Here is a 7,066-nt window from a genome sequence, read left to right on the forward strand (position 1 = left end):
TCTCTCTCCATATCTCCCGTCACTCCTCTCTCTCCACCTTTCTCCCTCTATGTCTTTCTTCTTCCCTCCGCCTCTGTCAAAATCCAACTCCATATCTCTCTCCTTCTCTCTCTTCAGTCCTCTCTCTTCCTTCCCTTGTCTCCCTTTCTCTCTCACCTCCCTCTATCTCCCCCCCACATCAGTCACTCTCTCTTTGTTCCCTCCAACTATGTCACTATCTCCCTCGATCTCTAATTCTCTCTCTCCCCTCCATATTTGTGGCTCCCTCTCTCTCTTCCCCTTTTGTCCCTATTTCTCTCCATCTCTCCCTTGTCACTCCCTCTTCCTCCCTATCTCTCTCTCCCTCTCCCCTTCTATCCCTCACCTCCTCTCTCTCTTCCTTCCTCTCTCTCCATCTCTCTCCCACCTCTCTCTCTCTCTTTCTCTCTCTCCCCCTCTTAATAAATGGTAACTATAAATTCCAGTTTAATTTGTCCTTGAATTAAACTGTGAATTAAAATAAAATTCTATTCTCATAGAAACCTGTAAATAGTTAATTAAGTTTAATTGACTTAATTAACTGAGGAATTTCGAGCTAGAAGTATTTATGTAGTCATGTATATGTTATCCCAAAATTTTAGGGGTCCAGGATGAGTTTATTTGAGTTGTAATTAGATAACTCAGTTTGACTGAGTTATGGTCAGTTAAACCAATGCTAACTATTTGTGAAACTAGTAGAGGTCTAGTAGTGAGTTGGTGCATTGGTGCATCCTCAATGCTACTCTATCTAATTGAATATTCCCTCATGAGAAAATCATGCATGCCAGTTTAGAGAAAGACCCAGTTGAGACTAGAGTGCAAGGATAATGTACTATCAGTTGTAGAATGATCCGAGTTGTATAGATCATGCATGCAATCAAAAGAAGAGGTTTGTATTGCGTAGTTATGGAAGAAGGAATTCCCAATTAAATATGAGCTATTCCGCTCAGGAATTATGCAAGGAAATAAGAGCTCAACAGACAACACAAATTGGCTAAGTGTTGGTAAGTATAGGTTTGTGAGGCACAGAGTTGATCATACTTGTGCAGGAATTGTTCTTGTGAGAAAAAGATTTTTATTATCACTGAGATTTCTAATTGATGCAATAGATAGTTAGGGTTTTGAGCAGTGCCTTTCCCTAGAAAAAAATTGTGTTATGTGTCTTTGATTATCTTCCCCTTGTCGATTATTATTTTCATCAATTTATTGGTTTTCGTTGTTTAAAGGGTAGAGTAGATTCTTATCTTGTGTTTTAGTACATTACATGAGCTGTGAATCTATAGGAAAATCTACATGGTATAGGAACTATAGATAGTATACTATAGGAGATTTCGTAGTTTTAAGTTTTGGGTTACAAGTGAAATTCAAATTTGCAATACATACTTCAGGATCGACAAGTGGCTTTCTAGGGTTTTAGGCTCGAGTATGCCTTGGAAGAAACTCAAATTATATAGCATGGAAGGATAGGATGGAGGTTGTGTTGGGGGATAATGGCCTCAAGCAATTCATTGATCTAGACATTCCTAAGCTAGCAACATTAGATGCACAAAATCTAGTCGAATGGAAGAAGTTTGTGGCGAAGACGAGGGGGATAATCCTTGAGGGAGTTTGAGACCATAGTGTCTTGAGTATCCATGGGAAGGAAACTTTGTATGCTATGTGGAAAGCATTGAAAGACCTATCCCAAAACAACAATGACCATAGGAAGTTGGCACCGAAAGGCAAACTTCGAAAAATCAAGATGGAGAAAGGCGATACCATTCCAAAATATTTGACCAACTTCACTCACTATCATGATGAGCTTGGAAGTGTTGGAATAACCATTTCGTAGGATGATATGTTGAGCCTAGCTCTCTTAGGCCTTCCCAAGAGTTGCAATAGATATTAGGGCTCTGTCAATGGGAGGGAGAAGCTGCCAGATTGGGAACGATTGTGGTTGCACTACAATAAAAAAGGACATTGGTGAGGGTCAAAAATTGTCACCATAAGCTCATCAGTGAAGGTCAAAAGTGTTTATGTCACTAAAAATTGAACGTCACCAAAGGTTTCATCACCAAAAGTATAGGTGTTGTAGTGACATTTAAGGTCTGTCACCAATAATGATTTATAATGATGGATAGTGATCGTCACCATTTCATATAAGCAATGGTGACAGACCTTAGCCTTCATCACAAAAAAATTGAACCTGACCAAAGGTGGCATCACCAAAAGTATAAGCTTTTTGGTGAGATTCAAGGTCTATCACGAATAATTATTATAATAATGGATAGTGACCATCATCATTTCATATGAACAAGAACGATTTATTGTGATGGACCTTTCATGACCATCACTATTGATGCATATAGATGGTGTCGTTCATTGACCGTCAACTTTTCATATTTTAGTGAGGGTCAAAAGATGTCACCATAAGCTCTTTGGAAATGGTATAAAGAGCCTCTATCACCAAAGGCTGCATCGACAAAAGTATAGGTGTTGTGGTGGCATTCATAGTGCGTCACGAATAATAATTATAATGTAAGATAGTGATAGTCACCATTTCATATGAACAACAGTGGTTTATGGTGATGGAACTTTCATGGCCATCACTATTGATACATACATACATATATATATATATATATCTATATATATATATATATATATATATATATATATATATATATATATAATATATATATATATATATATATATATATATATATAGATATATATATAGATATATATATAGTGGCGTCCGTTGACCATCACCATTTCATATTTTTGTGGGGTTCGAAAAATGTTACCATAAGCTCATTGGTGATGATCAAAAGAGCCCTGTCACCAAAAACTGATCATTGTCATTCCATATGAATATCAGGGCATGATGGAATCGAACCACCAACCTCCTGCTTGTAAGGCAAGTGCTCTTCCATTGAGCTAGAACCCTTTAAATAATTAGACTTTAAAAAATTAGACCTTCAAACTTCATAAATTATAAATTCTACAACTTTCAATAAATTGTAAAACTTTGTAAAGTCTTGGAAAATATTTTATTAAATAAGAAAAATAACATCAAAGTTGCAGGTCCTTACCTAATGGTTATGGAAGTTATGAAAAGTGAGTGGAGGGAAAAATAGTTATGTATAAGATACTCAATATGTTCATTTGAATACTCAATTAGAAATGAAACTTTGAAGACATTTATAGCCTATAAATAACTTATTATTGTCAAACCTAAAATTTGTGAGTACACCAAAAATTGATTTCTCACCTTGTGAATCATGTAAATATGTTGTGACATCATAAAAATTTGCCTCTAAAACACTCATTTGCATGCCAAAATGTAAAAAATAGTGAGTATATATGATGCAATTATGAATAATGAGTTACACGCTTTAATCATACTCGCTATGGGGTCTAGAAAACTAATTGGAAGTGCTTCTCATTATCAATTAATTCAAGTTATTAAAATACAATGATCAATAGTGATCTTGAAATCAAACCACTAAAGAAATGTTAAAATTGTAAGCAAATTTTTTTGGTAATATCTCTGATACCAACAAGATATGGGGTATTCAAACACTTCCAAATCCATACCAAGCACGAGTATCCAAAAATGAAATTACATGGACACAAGGAAAGCACTCTCTACCTCTCAATGATAACTATGTCCTCCCACAAGTACTTCAACTGGAAAAGGGGTGTGAGGACAAGATCCTAAAAGAAAAAAGAAGTACACAATACAAAAATACACTTCATCCCCCCTCTACCTTTATGGAATACATATATGGGAATAAAAAAAAGATCCATAGACAATAGGAATAGAAATTTCCCCTAAAGGTGCAAAGATACACTAAAGGAATAGAAAATCTGTGCCTTCTCAGCCCAAGCATACAAAGAGACACCTTTTATGTAATTACACTGCTTTGTCTCCATGTAGCTAAAAAGAGGTTAAATTCTCTTGAGAAAACTTTGCAAATTTTTCCATTGACATGCTTCTATTCTTTGCTAAAAAGAGGATATGCTATAGTTCAGGGAGTTCATGCTTCTCAAAACATTTTAGATTCTCTAATAGTTCCATTGAAAACATGTAAAGAGCCTATCCATATTGATGAAGGTAATGTTTTCCTTAAGTTGTTTGTTGGGCAAAAACAAAATTCAAGTTCAATCGAAGTTTCATACTAACTAAAAAGAAGTCTTGCATCAGTTAATGAAGGAAATCAATTATTTGGACAACTAAACCATTCATGACCTCTTAGAATGATCAGTGATTCATTTCATGATCTATTTTGTTTATTGTATAAGGTTAATGACTGCACCATCTTGTTTTTTGTATTGATTGCTTGTTAAAGACATGTCTCAATCTCATCATGAAAGATAAGAGGATATATGATGTTCAACAATTTGTATACTCTCCATAAACTATAAGAGTTATTTCTCTTACAATAACCATAGTTCAAATAACAACAAAAAATTTAGTAGATTGGATTGACTATTTGGTGGAAGCTTATGGTTGGGCTCTACATTTTACATGTGCCTGCCACTTTATAAGGGCTAGAAAGTCCATGGTAGAATGAAATGTTACATCAATGCAATGTAGCTGAATAAAAATAATTAAAATGCAAAATGGTAGCTACGTCAGAGTAATAAATTCATATATATATATATATCTTGATTTTGGCACAAAGTGGAGATTTTGGCACAAAGTGGAAATAAATCTTACCTTTGTGTTTCTTGGTTGAACGAGAATCTCCCTTCTCATACTAATTAAAATGTACAACTCTAAACCATGTCATATAATTAAAGGAAATTCTAGTAGGTTGTATCAAGAGACAATACCTCCTTATGCTTATTCATTGTATGTACGTGTGATATGTTTCCATTTCTATCATGTAGCATAACTACTACTGTGTCAACATGAAGTAGTTTGTTAGGACACCAGCTCACAAAACGATAGAAAAGATAGATCAACGCCTTAGAATTCAACCTCTTCGAGGGGGCAACCTCCATTACATTACACAAATGAACAATTCTTGGATGACACAAATGACTAAACCTCCCTTGTATATATAGGAGTCTAAGGGGTTACAACATAATCAAGTCGACGTAACAGTAATAACATAAGGGCACAAAAATAACAGTATTGGGTTTCTATGGGGCATACTAATAACAATACGGGGACAATAGGGGAAAAATAATAACAATAAGGGATACATTGACAATAGTAATGGGGGAATCACTAGTATTATAGGGGCCTAACATGCCCCTCTCCTTCTGAAAACCGTTGTCCTCAATGCTTGACTAGTTCTGAATACTTATGTAGAAAATTCTCATCCTCCCATGTGGAATCTTCAGCGGATAAGTTCTTCCACTTGATGAGATACTCCGAAATTGATCGATTTCGTAGCTTTCAAGTTCTTGTTTCTGTGATTGCTTCCGTTTCCAATATGATTTTTCCTTCCTCGTCAAGTTCTGGCAATATCATTTGAACTGGGATCTTGTCACCTATAACCTTATTTAAAAATGAAACATGGAAAATTGGGTGCAGTGGGGAAGCTGCAGGAAGCTCCAATGTGTATGCCATAGTACCAATATTTTGCAACACCTTGTACGGACCATAATACTTTGGTAATAATTTATTATCCTTCTTAGCTTGCTTGAGGGACATTTTTTTATATGGTTGTAGCCATAGGAATACCCAATCACCTACATCAAAACATCTTTCGCTACAATGTTGATATGCCTGTTGTTTCATTATATTCTGCGCCAATGTGACGTTATCCTTTAAGAGTTGGAGAACTTGTTGTTTATTCTCGATGTGATGTTCCACTACTTGAACCTTAGAATTTTCTCTTAAATATGATGTGATGGATGGTGGATGATATCCATAAAGTGCCATAAATGGGGTCATTTTTGCTGCAGTATGGAAGGAAGTGTTATACCTCCATTCAGCCAAGAGGCAACCATTTGACCCATTGTGTCTATTTATCATATACAAAGCAATGAAGATATCCTTCCAAACATTTGTTTACTATCCCAGTTTGCCCATCAGATTGAGGATGCTAAGATGAGCTATGAGCTAACTGAGTACCAAGACAAGAAAATAATTCTGTCCAAAACTTTCTAGTGAAAATGGGATCTCTGTCGTTTACAATAATCTTTCGGTTTCCATGTAGCTTTTGAATTGTTTCCATAAATGAAGTAGAAACTGTAATGGTTTTAAATGGACGTGATAACGTACAAAAGTGTGCATACTTGGTAAGTCTGTCAACTACCACGATGATGACACTCTTTCCTTCGGACTTGGGTAAACCTGTGATAAAATCCATTGAAACCTCCTGTCAAGGTTGGCTTGGAATGGATGAAGGTTGTAATAGACCTGGGGTCTTAATTGTTTCAACTTTATTTTGTTGGTAAACCAAACATTCCACCACAAACTTTTGAATATCCGATTTAAGGCCATCCCAAAAAAATTCCTTCTTAACCCTGTGGTAAGTTTTTAAAAATCCTGAGTGCCCTCCTAAGGGAGAAGTGTCCAATTCCATAAGAATCTTTTGTTTGAGTTGGGAGTTCTTACATATGTATAAATGATCTTTGTACCATAACGAATCATTTTCCAGCGAAATGTATCATATGTACTGGGATCTTGTTGTGACTTTCGAATGAGTGCCACACTTCTTCATCATTCTTCCATTCCTCCCTTGCTTCGTTTATCCAATTTGGTTGGATAATAGAAATGGCGCACAACAATGCTTCCACATGTTTGTGATGCATTTTTGTTGCCCTTAAGAGGATAATATTTGTTCTAAAAAGTATTTAAGACTATTATGATCCATTTTTACCTTCAAGTGTCTTCCCATTAGGTAGTGTCTCCATTTCTTAAGTGCATGTAGTATTGCCAACATTTCCTTCTCATAAATAGCTTTGTGTAAATGCTTTCCCTTGATTGGACTACTTTCGAAAGAAATGGGTCTTTCATCTTGCATTAAAACAACACCAATTCCATTTCCTGAATCATCGCTTTCGATAATACTAGTGCTTGGCACATTTCCTCTTTAAGATGTTC

The sequence above is a fragment of the Pinus tabuliformis genome, chromosome J (genome assembly GCF_031772625.1).
Source record: "Pinus tabuliformis cultivar Carrire ecotype Pingquan chromosome J, CPIR1, whole genome shotgun sequence".
NCBI classification, from domain to species: Eukaryota; Viridiplantae; Streptophyta; class Pinopsida; order Pinales; family Pinaceae; genus Pinus; species Pinus tabuliformis.